Consider the following 14,220-nt stretch of genomic DNA (forward strand, 5'->3'; position numbering starts at 1 on the left):
AAGATTTAAAAGGACAGACATTTTTAACTTGTTCAGACTCTCCATGCATCTGATGAGCCGTCTAATTCATGTGACGGTATTCTGACTTTCCTTCTGATGCCTGCACTAACACTCTCAGCTTTGAAAGTTCCCTACCCTCAGCACTCCTTTGTCAAGGGAGCCTTGCTGCTCCCATTACCAGAGTTCAGATGAAGACCAAGCAAAGAGGGAAAGAAAGGCCTTGTCTCCATTAGGAATTAACTCATTTCAGCCATTGGTGGCCAGTGATCTGTGAAATAGCACTGGTGCAAACCACACATAGATATGCTTATCTATGCAAAGCTGCAATTTGCACTGGTTAAACTCATCTCTGCTTGAAACCAGTGCAAATCACAGTTTTCCTTGTCTATGCTAGGGATTTGGGCCAGTGCAACTATGTTGGTTGCTGGTCACCAATGGCTGAAATTAGGGCTAATCCCTCATGCAGACGAAGTCTACAGTTCGATTTTAGCATCTCCTCCCCAATTTGATCTTTCAAATGCAATTTCAATTACAACAAATTTCATGCTGTCAGATCAGATGAAAAGACTTATTTCTTTGCATTACTCAAAAAGCCACATTTTGCCTGAGGCTGCTGTGGGTGAAATTTTCCACACAGCTGTGATTAGAAGCTCCTATGCAAAGACAATTAAATAAACAGAACAGCTTTTATGAAGTACCAAGATTGCCCCTGATAATTTCCAAAACACCTGTATGGGCCTAAAGCAAAGCCACTTGCTGCTGCAAGTGACACAAAACAGCTGGTGCTAACAAGGCGACCAGATGCCTACCAGAGCATTTAGAAAATGTTAGCAAACAATACTGTAGTTGTTGGGATATTGCAAAGTGTTTAGAACAGCTGTTGCCAGCTAAGGTACATAAAAGGGAAAAGCAATTAATTCACTGTCCGCATCATTGATTTAATGTACACAGATTGGAGTGACCAGGAGCCTAAATGTCACAGACTCCTTGTTTATTTTTTCAAAGCCAGCTGAACAGATTTATAGTTTCTTTCTAGGTGTATTAGGAAGAATTTGTGTGACGTTTACTGCAACTAGTGAAGGAGAAAAAAGGAGATTTTTTGTCATTTGAAAGGCTGATTTCTCTCTTCCATCGGAAAGAGCCCGAGCTTTTATTTAAGTGAAAACAAATCAACTAATTCCAAACCAGTTCCTGGTCTCACATTTTGGTCCTTATTTTTGATTATGTGTATTTTAATTTTACTTTTTCGTTGGATTTATTTTTCATCTCCGATGTGCTACATAAATCCATATTATATGGCATTAGAATTTCACCCAATTCCTGGGTCATTTCTTGCTCCTATTAAAATCAACAGAGGTTTTGCCATTGACAGTAAGAACAGGACTAGGCATCTTATTGGCAGTGCTGACTTCTGCATCAAATAAAAAAGAATCGGTATCAGAAAGGTGCACAATAAAGGAAGAAAAGGAGACTTCCTCCCCAAGACACACATTGGAAGGTGTATAGCAGCTCTGCTAGCCTGGTTCTATGGTCCCCTGTGTGTCGTTTGCAAAGAGTAAAGTGAAAGTGAATGCAGGTTAAGTTGAACAAGTGAAATATTATTAAATCCTGTGGACTGCTGTGTCCAGGGCCGGCTCCAGGCACCAGGACAGCAAGCAGGTGCTTGGGGTGGCCAACGGAGAGGGGCGGCACGTCCGGCTCTTTGGCAGCAATTCGGCGGCGGGTCCCCTCTCAAAGGGAAGGACCCGCTGCCGAATTGCCACCGAAGAATGAAACGGCAGCAGTAGAGCTGCCTCCGATTGCAGCTTTTTTTCCGCTTGGGGCAGCAAAAACGCTGGAGCCGGCCCTGCATGTGGCTGAGTTGCTTCAAGCCTAACTCCCCGTGTTTCCTGTTCCCTTGTCATCCTTTCAATAACAGTTCTCCAGGGAACCTGGGCCCTCTGGCTCCAGTTCCACTGATCATGACACATCTTCCCTGGTTTACAAACATTTTAATACAAACCATTAAAAACAAATAATTGATGCCCAGCCCCCACCCCACGTGCCTTCAGCCAGAGGTTGCTAGCACATAACCAAGCTTAGGGTGACCAGACAGCAAGTATGAAAAATCGGGACGGGGTGGGTGGGTAATAGGTGCCCATATAAGAAAAAGCCTCAAATATTGGGACTGTCCCTATAAAATCAGGACATCTGGTCACCCTAGCCAAGCTGGAGCCTTGTCTTTACCATAGACTCAGCTGGTGACATAGTTCTCAACAGGCAACCACGCTGGAAGTGACCTCTCTGTCTGTCTGTCACCTATCTCCAAGTCTACCAAACTATTTCACTGCGGAGTCTCCTCCCTCCCCGAGGGTTTTTTGTCTCTCTGTTCTGCGGTGATCACAGTAGGCTCCCTCTGGGCCTTGTGTCTGCTGGCTCGCATGTGTCTCCTGTTCCTTCAGGTCACTCGTCCCTCTTGCATAGTCACCTCATAGACTTGGGTGCCACTGCACTCCTCACATCCACTCCTTCTGGTATCTCTCTAATGGCTGGATCTTCCCAGGTGCGTCTGTCTCCAGGGCCAGTGGATCCTTGGCTGAGCTGTCATACTGTAGTGCCTGCTTTCTCTGATTGTTGTCCATCTCCTCCTGGTGGCATCTCCATCCTTCTGGCTGCAACAGGTTTTTCCTCATTGGTAGCAGTCCCATCAGTGCCTGTGCTGGACTGTTTTGGCACTGCTTTGATTGGTTATTCCTGTGTGCCAAAAAAGCTAACAAGGGGTCTGATCCAGAAGAAACAGCCTTGTGTAACAATTGCTTAGCTGTTTTCACAGGTGATTCCACCTTACCATTACTCCGTGGTTATTCTGAGGAGAAGGTGTGGTGGTCAAACTCTCACTTGTGTGAAAATTTCTTGAATTCTTCTGAGGCAAGTTAGGGTCTGTTGTTGGTGAATACCATGTCTGGAATGCCATATCTTGCAAAGTGGGCTCTCAGTTTTCCAGTCACTGACTTGCTTCTTGGATCAGGCAGGGAATTGACCTCCCAAAAGTTCGAATAGTAGTCCACTGAAATCAAGTGCTATTCCCTGAAGGTAAATAGGTCAGCTCCCATCTCTTCCCATGGTTGAGTGGGCAGCTCATGTGGTAACAAAGTCTCTTTCTGCAGGTGGTTCACATCACCATCAAGTGTCACATCCTTCTATCAAGGGTAGTTGCATATTCATTCCTGGCCAGTAAACACACTCCTGAGCCTGTCTAAAACAGCTGTCAATGCTCAGGTGTGAGGCGTGTATTTTTTGCATGACACCCTTATATAATAAGGCGGGACAGCAGATCTCTGTCCTCAGAGTGTGATTCCATCCTGCACACTCATCTCATCTTTAATTTGAAAACATGGTTCTGATCCTACTGGCACTTGATTTTGTCTTCTAGACACCCTGCTAGTGTCACTCCCTTGACTGCCTCTCATTGGATGTCTTTTTCAGTCGGGGCTTTGCTATGATTGTCTATAAGGGGTTGTTCTCTGATTGCACTATTACTGGGTGGTCATAGGTATATTGGTAGGATCGCTCCACTCCAAACACCACAGGCAGAAGCTCCTTCCTTTTTGAACATACCCCTGTTCAGTCTCTGACAGGGGCTCTGCTGGCATAAGTGACCCGCTGCTCCTGTAAAATAGCTACATATAGTCCTTTCTCCAATATATCACACTGGATTTTCAGTAGCTCTCCTGGCTAGTTGTACTTCAGAACAGGGACATCCGTTATATGTTTCAGCATGTCAAATGCTTGCTGTTGGTGACCTGCCCAGTCCCATTCAACCTCCTGCCTTGTGAGTTAACGTACACCTTCTGCTACTTCAACCAGGTGTGTGTCAGGCAGTGATGAGCTGCCAAAATATTAACAACAGGTTCCCTCCTCCTCACCCCAGGAGGGGGTCATGTCCCCCCCCTGGGACTCCTTCCCCATCCAACCCCCCACGTTCCTTGACGCCCCCATAGGATCCCTGCCCCATCCACCCCCCTTCCCTGTCCCCTGACTACCCCCTGCTGCCCCATCCAACCCCTCCTCTCATTCCTGATTGCCCCCCGGGACCCCTGCCCCATCCAACCACCCCTTCTTCCTGTCCCCTGACCTCCCCTGGAATCCCTGCCCCTGACTGCCCCCCGCCACCCCATCCAACCCCTGCTCCTTCCTGACTGCCCCACCCCAGGACCCTTGCCACCATTCAATCCCCCTGTTCACTGCCCTCTGACCACCCCACCCCTATCCACCCCCCCGCAACCCCCAAACTCCCCAGACCTCTTCCAACACCCCCTCCCTGCTCCCTGCCCCCTTACCGCGCTGCCTGGAGCCGCTCGGCCGGGACCAGCACCAGCATCGGTGCCATGGGGCCTGAGCCGGGCCGGGCTGAGAGCCGCAACCGTGGGGCTGGGACCAGCACCGGCGCTGCGGGGGCCGGGCCGGGCTGGCCGGAGCCGCGACCCAGCACCAGTGCGAGCCACGGGGGCCGGGCCAGGCCGGCTGGAGCCACAACCCAGCACCGGAGCGATCCACGGGGGCCGGGCCGGCCAGAGCCGCGGGGCCCGGGACCCAGCACCGGCGCCGCGGGTCTGAAGCTGGGGGTGCTCTGATGGGGCCAGGACAGGACGGGGCTAGGGGCGCTCGGCCCGGACCAAGAGCCGGGCCGGAGGTAGTCAAGGAGCCGGAGCCAGGGGCACTGGGCTGGGGCCAGGACCAGACCAGGACCGGGCTGGGGCTGGGGGCGCTCGGCCGGGGGTGCCAGGCTGGAGGGAGCCGCTAAGCCGGCCACACCTCCCCTCCCCCCGCGGCCCAGCTTACCTGCCCCCTGCTTCTTTCAGGCTTCCCGCGAACATCTGATTCGCGGGAAGCAGGGGAGGGGGAGGAGGAGGGGGGCGGAGCATTCAGGAGAGGTGGGGGAAGTGAGCTGGGGCCGGGGCGGCGTGCCGGAGCTTTTGTTAAATAAAGCCCTTATAGAACTGGTTGTCCTGGAACAACCGGTTCTATAAGGACTACTAAATTTAACAACCGGTTCCTGCGAACCGGTGCAAATCGGCTCCAGCTCACCACCCAGACCTACCTCATTGCCCTCAGCTGATTCAACTAATGAGCCTAGCCTCCTGATTGGCTGAAGACTCTAGCAGGCACATTCTTAAACCCTGCAGCAGCTCAGTAGTGTTCCACAATTGCAGTTGTGTTTCTGGCACTGCTTCCTGCTCCTGGTTTCCTTCCCCCAGGCTCCTGTCCCTCTCTGGCTCATACTCTGGCTTTGACCCTCAGCTCCTGATTCCTGGCTCTGGTTCACTCCCTGGACTTGGTAAGTTGGCTCTTGATTTGGGCTGTGGCCACTAGACCTATTTACCTCTGCTTCAACCACTGACCATTAGGTAAAACCACCCAAGTCCAGTGCTTAACAGCCACCCCTGTGCTTAACAGGGTGGACAGAACTTGGACAGAAAATACGTCATTCCTATGAAGTGCCATACCCCTTTCACCTGCATTGGAGCTGTCCTGATTCTGATTGCCATGATCTTGTTGGGAACTCCTGTAGGTAGAAGTCCAGTGTATGTCACCTCATGCTGTTTGAGGCACAGTTTTCCTGGGTTCAGTTTTTATGTTTTTGTCCCAGTACTGCTGTAGAAAAGCTTGTAATTTTCTGTAATGGTTTCATTCAGCTGCCATTGCTCCTGTCCCTGATACCATCTGCAGTTACTTTCACCCCAGGCAGCCCTTCCAACTCTTGGGTGAGTCTTCTCTGGAACCCCTCCGGCGCTGGGCTTATGCCCATTGTCAAGCACAGCCATCTGTGGGTGCCCAAATGGTGTTGCAAAGGTTGTCAGCATAGTGAACTCTTCATCCAGGCTTATGTGCCAAACCCTTTTCCTCACATCACGGACTGTAAAGATTCTGGCTCCAGAAAGTTCTGGCAAGATATTATCAATTGTGGGCAGTGGATAGTGGCATTTTTTCAATGCGCAGTTCAGTGGCTTTGGATCTATGCAGATGAGTAATTTGCCAGCTGATGGCTTCTTTACTACCATCATGCTGCTTACCCTGGCTGTGTTGGACTCTACAGGTGCTATGATACCCCTGCTTTGCTATGATACTCCTGCTTTGCAGACTGTTGAGCTCATTACAGACTGTATTCCATAGTGCCACTGGAATTTTTCGTCATGGTAAACCCAGGTTCCACTGTGAGGTCTACATCCAGTCTCAGCTGTCCTTTGAGGCACGTGTTGCTTTTGAAAACATCCTCATATGATTTTTATGCTGTCTCCACTGTCCATGGCATTCATCTTTGCTTCTTCCACTGCTGGACCCTGATCAGATCCATGACTTGTATGGCTGTATTCCCCAAGAAGTATAGGCGGCAACTCTGTGGGTGCTCCAGGGCTGGAGCACCTATGAAAAAAAAATAGTGGGTGCTCAGCACCCATCAGACACCGTTGATAGGCCGTGCCACCAAACAGCTGATTGGCAGCTTGGGGAGGAGCTTAGGGGAGGGTGGAGAGCAGCAAGTGGTGGGCAAGTGGGGGCCTCAGGAAGAGAGGGAGCAGAGTGGGGGCAGGAAGAGGTGGAGCAAAATTGGGGCTTTGGGGGAGGGGCAGAGTGAGGGCAGACCCTCTGGGAGGGGGCGAAGCAGGAGTGGCAAGAGGCAGAGCTAAGGCAGGACCTTGGGGAAAGGGGCAGAGTGGGGATGGGGCCTTGGGTGGAGCGGGAGTGAAGCACCCACGGGGACAGGGCCGGATTATGACATTCTGAGGCCCTAAGATATGTCAAGTGTAATACCATAAAAAAATGAACGTATTATTTTCAGAGAGAGAGGACATTGAATCTATAAACAGTAAAGCTTTATATTTGCATATACACAAAGGCGAAGTTGTAAAAACAGAATAATAATCTTCATTTTCAGCAGCCCTCTCTGTAACGATGACATCATGACAGAAATAAATATTAGACAAATTCTTTGAACTAATTGCGTATGTAAGTAAAAGAAGTAAACAATCTAATATGAAAAAATACAAAATAAAAAAATGCAGTAAATAATACAATTTACTAGAAAAGTTCTCAGGGCATTTTTCTTTTCTGTTGGGGCATCTAAATTGTGGAATTCCTTGTCTGAATATGCAATAAGACCCTTAGAGGATATAAGATGGCATTAGAGGATACAAGCGGCAATAAAGGATATAGGATGCGGATAACACACAAGCGTAAAGCTCAACTATTAGTTATATTGATATGAATTACACCCAGGTAATAAGCAAACCATCATAAAATTGTATGTGGGTTGTATTTTTCCAATAAGTTGATTTGTTTTGTTTTTGTAGAAGTTTATGCTGAGTTACCTAATACTGGTACTAAAATTAGCAGCCGAAAGTTTTTATTGAAACTTGTAAAAAAATTGGTTTTATATTATAAATATTGAGGTTTATATATTTATATACAAATGTTTATTCCAATTTAATTTTTGCTATGAAACAATGAATTTTCATAGTATAAAAATACAGTGTATTATGCATATGATATCTGATTTATAAGTCTATATATGAATTTTTACATAGCATACTACTATAATAAAATATTATTTTGCACACTCCAAACCTGCAGAGCAGAATATCCTAGTTTTTTTTCTAGGCAGACATCTCTCTTCACATTCGCTTCTCTAGCCTCTGTCTCCCCCAGGACCACTAATTAACCTCGAGTAAACACCTCAGACACACAGAGTGATAACAAGCTATATGCACAAAAGAGAAAGAAAGAATTTACCAGAAAAAAGACTGGCAATCTCGAGACGGGCACTGAGAAAGTGAGAATAACTAGCCTATATTCAAGCAAATATCATGACTATTATAGGCTTTAATAGCCTATACATCATATATACACATAGTTTGAAATAACTTGCTCACCAAGTACTCAGAATATTTTGATATATATGTTGTAACAAAGCGGCCTCTGGTGGGACTGAGAGTATCAATTCAGGACAAATTGCTTAGAGTAGAGCAGAGCAGTCACAGCCCAAGGCTGGGGTCCTTCACTACTAAGGCACACCAAACAGAGAGGACTTCAGTTTTACCCTTACCAGAAGTCATACAAGCAATTCCCTCAGACGCTCCAGTTTCCCAGTATCACCACCAGCACCACTCCTTATGGGGATGAATGGTTATGAAAACCAATAGCCCAGTAAAAGAAAAAAGGTTCTCCCGATCCCAAAGGACCAAGCCCCAGACCCAGGTCAATATACAAGTCAGATCTTACCCACAAATCACACTGTTGCCAATCCTTTAGAATCTAAAATCTAAAGGTTTATTCATAAAAAGAAAGAAAGATAGATGAGAGTTAAAATTGGTCAAAGTAATCAATTACATACAGTAATGGCAAAGTTCTCGGTTCAGGCTTGTAGCAGTGATGGAATAAACTGCTGGCTTATGCTAAGTCTCTGGAGTACATCCACTGCTTGGATGGGTCATTCAGTCCTTTGTTTCAGAGCTTCATTGTAGCAAAGTTCCTTCAGAGGTAAGAAGCAGGATTGAAGACAAAATGGAGATGATGCAGTGGCCTTTTATAATCCTTTTGCCATGTGGCTTGTGCTTCCTTTGTTTCAAACACAAGCTACTCAGCACATGGCATGGAAGAACGTTAGAGTTCTGTCCATAGGCATGTCCCTGCATGCCTTGCTGAGTCACAAGGTGTATCTGCCTTCTCCCAATGGGTCAGTTGTATAGCTCATGGTCCTTATTGGGCCATCAAGGAGGCTAGGCAGTGCTGATGCCAAACTGTCTGGGGTGTCACCCAGAAGCACAGCACAAGTTTGAAATACAGACAGTACAGAGCCAATACTTAGAACTTTAAATACAAAAATGATACATGCATACAGATAGCATAATCATAACCAGCAAATCATAACCTTTTCATAGACACCTTGACTAGGACTACTTGACCCCCTTTGTACAAAATTTGGTGCCATTATAGGACCTTGGTTGCAACAATGATCTATACGGTCACAGTTCATGTCAATAACGTCACATATGTATATTTTCCTTCACTTCTCTCAAAACCCTCTATTTATCCTTTCATCAGCACTCTCTGATATTTACTGTGAAGGTTCCCAAAACTGATGGAGGGAAGCCAACACAAATTATCCTCCTCAAGATCCACTCGACCCAAGTCCATAAAATGATCACCTCAAACTTAATCATGTGAAGCATGATAGTGCATGAAGCAGAGTGCAGCGTGCGCACTAAAATACACAATTGTACGTATGTCCAGATCAAAAGAAGAAAGAACACACTAACATACGAGTATGAGCTTCGCAGGATTGCTTCATGGCCCTGCCATCTCTGACCTCACATTTTTCCTCGATTTTTATCAGCAGAGAGATTTATTTAAATAAATTATGAAGGCATGGTCAGAATTTTACCTGTAGCAACTGGCCAACAAAACGCTGCCTTAGGAGACTGATAACAGACTTACTCATAGAAATACTAATTTTACAAGTGCAATTATCATTTTTTTTCTCAACCCTAGCCTCCTGCCTGTCAATAATGGACAATTAATGAAGGGTAAGTGTAGGGAAAGGGTATTTGTGTAGCCAGATGTGTATATTTTTGTCATATTTGAACGAAAATGTCTATATTTAGAGAGAATCTTTTCCCCCCATATCTCCTTTATTTATCAATCAATTTTGATAAAATGTGAAATGGAGTCAGTTTTTTCTTTTTTAGAGACCCCTCATACTGCGAGACCCTGAGCTACAGCTTAATTAGCTTATACCTTACTTAATCTGGTACTGCCCGGGGGAAAGTAAAATTTGTCACCTTGGCCAAAAACGCTATGTGGTGCTTGCCATACACAGCCACAAACTTTAGCTGATACTGTCTGTTGTTTTTCAGGTTAGTTAGTATGAGGTCACATTTTCCTACAGGCTACATTAATAATGTACAATGAGAGCATAGATTGCATTTGCTCTTTTTAATGGGTGTGTTTGAGTCCAACTGACACCGAGGAATCACATTACAATAGGCCCTGCTATCCAGCTGAAAATGCCCAGGGCATTTGCCTAACACTGTCATATGTGCAGAGGTTGGTATTGTCCCTTGTTGTTTTCCTGTCCCGACAGCCTGTACCTGACACACTCTCGGATTCAAGGAGAGAATCATGATGTCATCACGGCTGTCTCATGTGCCATTCCCCTCTGGTGCAAGTCTGATTGAATCTTTCTGGGACCTTCCTCTGCGCTTGCACTCACTGCTAAAATGGTTCAACTTGCCACAGTCCTTGCAGTGCTGTCCTAGGGGTATGGCTACACTTGCAGCTGTACAGCGCTGACGCGGGAGCGCTCCCGCAGCAGCGCTTTGAAGTGCGAGTGTGGTCGCGGCACCAGCGCTGGGAGAGAGCTCTCCCAGCGCTGCAGGTACTCCACCTCCTCGTGGGGATTAGCTTACAGCGCTGGGAGCTGCGCTCCCAGCGTTGGGACACTGTTTACACTGGTGCTTTACAGCGCTGTAACTTGCTGCACTCAGGGGGGTGGTTTTTCACACCCCTGAGCGAGAAAGTTGCAGCGCTGTAAAGCGCCAGTGTAGCCAAGGCCCTAGTGTAAGGTACTTCTCTCTTACCTGCTCATGCTGTCTCCCATGGTCAATGCATAACACTAGGGGCATGGAACTCTTGCCATCTGCTCTCCTTTGCTGTTGTCTCACTGCATGTACTTCTGGGGGTGTTGTGTCTCCTAGGCCTTTCATCCTTTCTCTGGAGGCTTCTGCTGCATACCCCATGTCTAAGCATCTGTCTAATGTGAGATCACCTTCCTGGAGCAGCTGCTCATGCAGATGGTGATTCCCAAGTGCCACAGACAATCCTGTCCTGAATCCAATTTGTCAAGTCCCCAAAATTGCATGTAGCAGCCAGAGTGCATAAGGCAGTAACATGGGTCTATCCCCTCCCCTTTGGATTAGTCACTGGTGAAAACCTGCATCACTCTACACTTTCATTCTGCTTTGGGGAACAATAGGTCCCAGGACTGCTGTGAGGCTAGAGAGAATGGTGAGCTTAGAGTGCTGCAGATCTCTCTACCTTGTTCCCCAGTTTTGTAAAATAGCAGTTTTACTTTCCAGTTACTGTCATCCTCCTGCATGGCCAGGTCTGTGCATAGCTCAAACTCCTCCTTCCTCCGGGTCCATTGTTGAGCTAGGATAGTATTCACAAAATCCAGGGCCCCAGTGGGTTTCACATCAAGTTCCATGACTCACACTGCCTGCAGCTGCACTGCAGAAAACTTAGCTCAGATGCTGTCATCATGTTCCATTAGCAAAGAGTGAAGCTGAATGCAGGTTAAACTGAACAAGTGAAACTTTATTAAACGCAGCGCATTGCTCTGTCCATGTGGCTGCATTGGTTCTAGCCTAATGGCCCATGTTTCCTGTTCCTCTGGCAGCCTGTCAATGATAGTCACCCCAGGGAGCACTGGCCTGCTCATGCCAGTTCCACTGATCAGGATATACTGAGTGTCATCTATTTCAGAACCCTGGCCTCAGTTAGATTGTTATGGTGATAACCATAATGTGCTCAGACAGTATGGGGATGGGTGCAGTGGTGCCGGAACTGGGAGGGCCCCCGGGGCCATACCCCTCTCTCCCACTTTTTGAAAGTGGACAGGCCTCTCCTGTCCACTTTTTGCTGGGGCGGATCCTGCTCCCTTCCCCTGCACTTCCCCCCTGAGGCCCCACCCCCTGGCCAGGCCAGTGTGGAGCCTGGCTGGGGACCCCGGGCAGCAGTGGCAGATTAGCCACTGGGCCAACAGGACCCCTGCACAGGGGACCCTCCCTAAAAATGGGTGCCCCCATGCCCTGACCCATCTGCCCACCGGGCGCTCCTGCCAGGCAGCAGGGTCGAGGTGCGGGGGCTTGCCCCGCTCGGCCAGCTTGGCACTCCAGTCAGGGCATGGGGGCTTGCCCCGCTCCACCCACAAGGCGCTCCAGTCAGGAAGTGGGGTTGGGGCATGGGGGATTGCCCCACTCCGCATACCCTCTTGCCCCCCGTGCCCTACGCCCCAAGTCCCCATGCCCCAACTGGAGTGCCGGGCAGGTGGCACAGGTTCTGGCGCCACTGCACCCATCCCCATACTGTCTGAGCACATTATGGTTATCACCATAACAATCTAACTGAGGCCAGGGTTCTGAAATAGATGACACTTAGTTTATCATGATCAGTGGTCCCTGTGCCCCAACCCCATTTCTCCTGCCGGAGTGCCAGGGAGGAGGATAGGGGGGACTGCAGGCAGAAGAGGTGGGAGGTTCCCCCACCTCCTCTGGCCCAGGGACCCCACAAAACCCTAATACACCCCTTCCAGGCAGTTGCGGGAGCCATGCGGACCCTCCACCTGACCACAATGCAGGGGTGCTGAGAGCAGCCCCCAACCCATTTCCCCGCCCCCTGGGCTCTCAGCCCAGGGCAGGTTGAGGGTCTGCGACTCTGTGCCGGCTCACCCAGCTGCCCGTGCGGCTCTTCCCAACCCAGCTCTGGCCCGGGGGGGTGGGTCTCGAAGCTGCAGCCCGGCCATGGTAAGAGCCACCTGGGCGGCTGTGGGGAGCCACGGACTCTCCACCTGCCCTGGGCAGTGGGTTTGGGGGGTGGGGACACAGGCTGTGATGCGGGCAGGTGGAGGGTCCACCATGGCTCCCCAGAGCTGTCCACGAGGCTCTTATCATGGCTGGCCTGCAGCTCCAAGGCTCTGGCCAGAGCCAGTTCGGAGAGAGTTATATGGACAGCTGTGCGGAGCCTGGCTCCCTCTACCTGCCCTGCGTGGGGGGCCCAGGGGACAGGGAAACAGGCAGGGGGCTGCTTTCGTCCATCCATCCACCCTGGCTTCTGACTTGGGGGCAGGGGCTCTGGCGGAAGATGAGTGGCGGGGGCGGGCCATTGGAGGAAGGGGAGGGGCCCCCTTCTTTTGGGAAGGCTTCAATGCCCTTGGATGGCTGGCAGCATAAAACCCTAAGATAGGAAATTCAAAGTTATCTAATGTTTGTGTTTTCCGGATCTCAACCTTCAGGGTACATTAAGAAAATGTTTGGCTTTCATTTCTGACGACTGCAGTAGACATGCACAGTGAGATGTAAAAGCAAATGATCACTATGACAGCTGACTGTGCGTCTCTTTCCCTCCTTATATACTGTGATATAGGACCAAATGTACCCAACAAGGGGAATTTGTGGAAGTAGATTGAGCTATTCATGCTTTTCCCAGGAGAGTGCCAAACAGTGTAGGGTAAAAGAATTAAAACCACTTTAATGGTCTTCTTCAGCTCGGGGAGGACAAATCAAATTTATTTTGTTTCAGCATAAAGCACTAAAGATCAGAGCTGACAGCCCACACAGCATCCTAGTAGAATCACTTGTGTGCAAGTGTGTGTATATGTTTAGGGCAGGGAAAGAATTAGGGCTGTCGATTAGTCACAGTTAACTCACACGATTAACGCAAAAAATGTAATCGCAATTAATTGCACTGTTAAACAATAGAATACCAATAGACATTTATTAAATATTTGTGGATGTTTTTCTACATTTTAAAATATATTGATTTCTATTATAACACAGAATACAAAGTGTACAGTGCTCACTTTATATTATTATTTTTATTACAAATATTTGCACTGTAAAAATGATAAAAGAAATAGTATTTTTCAATTCATCTCATACAAATACTGTAGTACAATCTCTTTATTGTGAAAGTGTAACTTACAAATGTAGATTTTTTTTGTTACATAACTGCACTCAGAAACAAAACAATGTAAAACTTTAGAGCCTACAAGTCCACTCAGTCCTACTTCAGCCAATCACTCAGACAAACAAGCTTGGTTACAATTTGCAGGAGATAATGTTGCCCTCTTTTTGTTTACAATGTCACCTGAAAGTGAGAACAGGAGTTTGCATGGTACTGTTGTAGCCGGTGTCACAAAATATTTACATGCCAGATGTGCTAAAGAGTCATATGTTCCTTCATGCTACAACCACCATTCCAGAGGACATGCTAATGACGGGTTTTGCTTGAGAACAATCTAAAGCAGAGTGGATCATTTTCATCAGCTGAGTCAGATGCCACCAGCAGGCTGATTTTTTTTTTTTGGGGTGGTTCAGGTTCTGTAGTTTCCTCATCAGAGTGTTCCTCTTTTAAGACTTCCGAAAGCACGCTCTACATCCCGTCCCGATCAGATTTTGGAAGGCACTT

This window comes from Mauremys mutica, chromosome 2 (assembly GCF_020497125.1).
Source record: "Mauremys mutica isolate MM-2020 ecotype Southern chromosome 2, ASM2049712v1, whole genome shotgun sequence".
In the NCBI taxonomy this organism is placed as follows: domain Eukaryota; kingdom Metazoa; phylum Chordata; order Testudines; family Geoemydidae; genus Mauremys; species Mauremys mutica.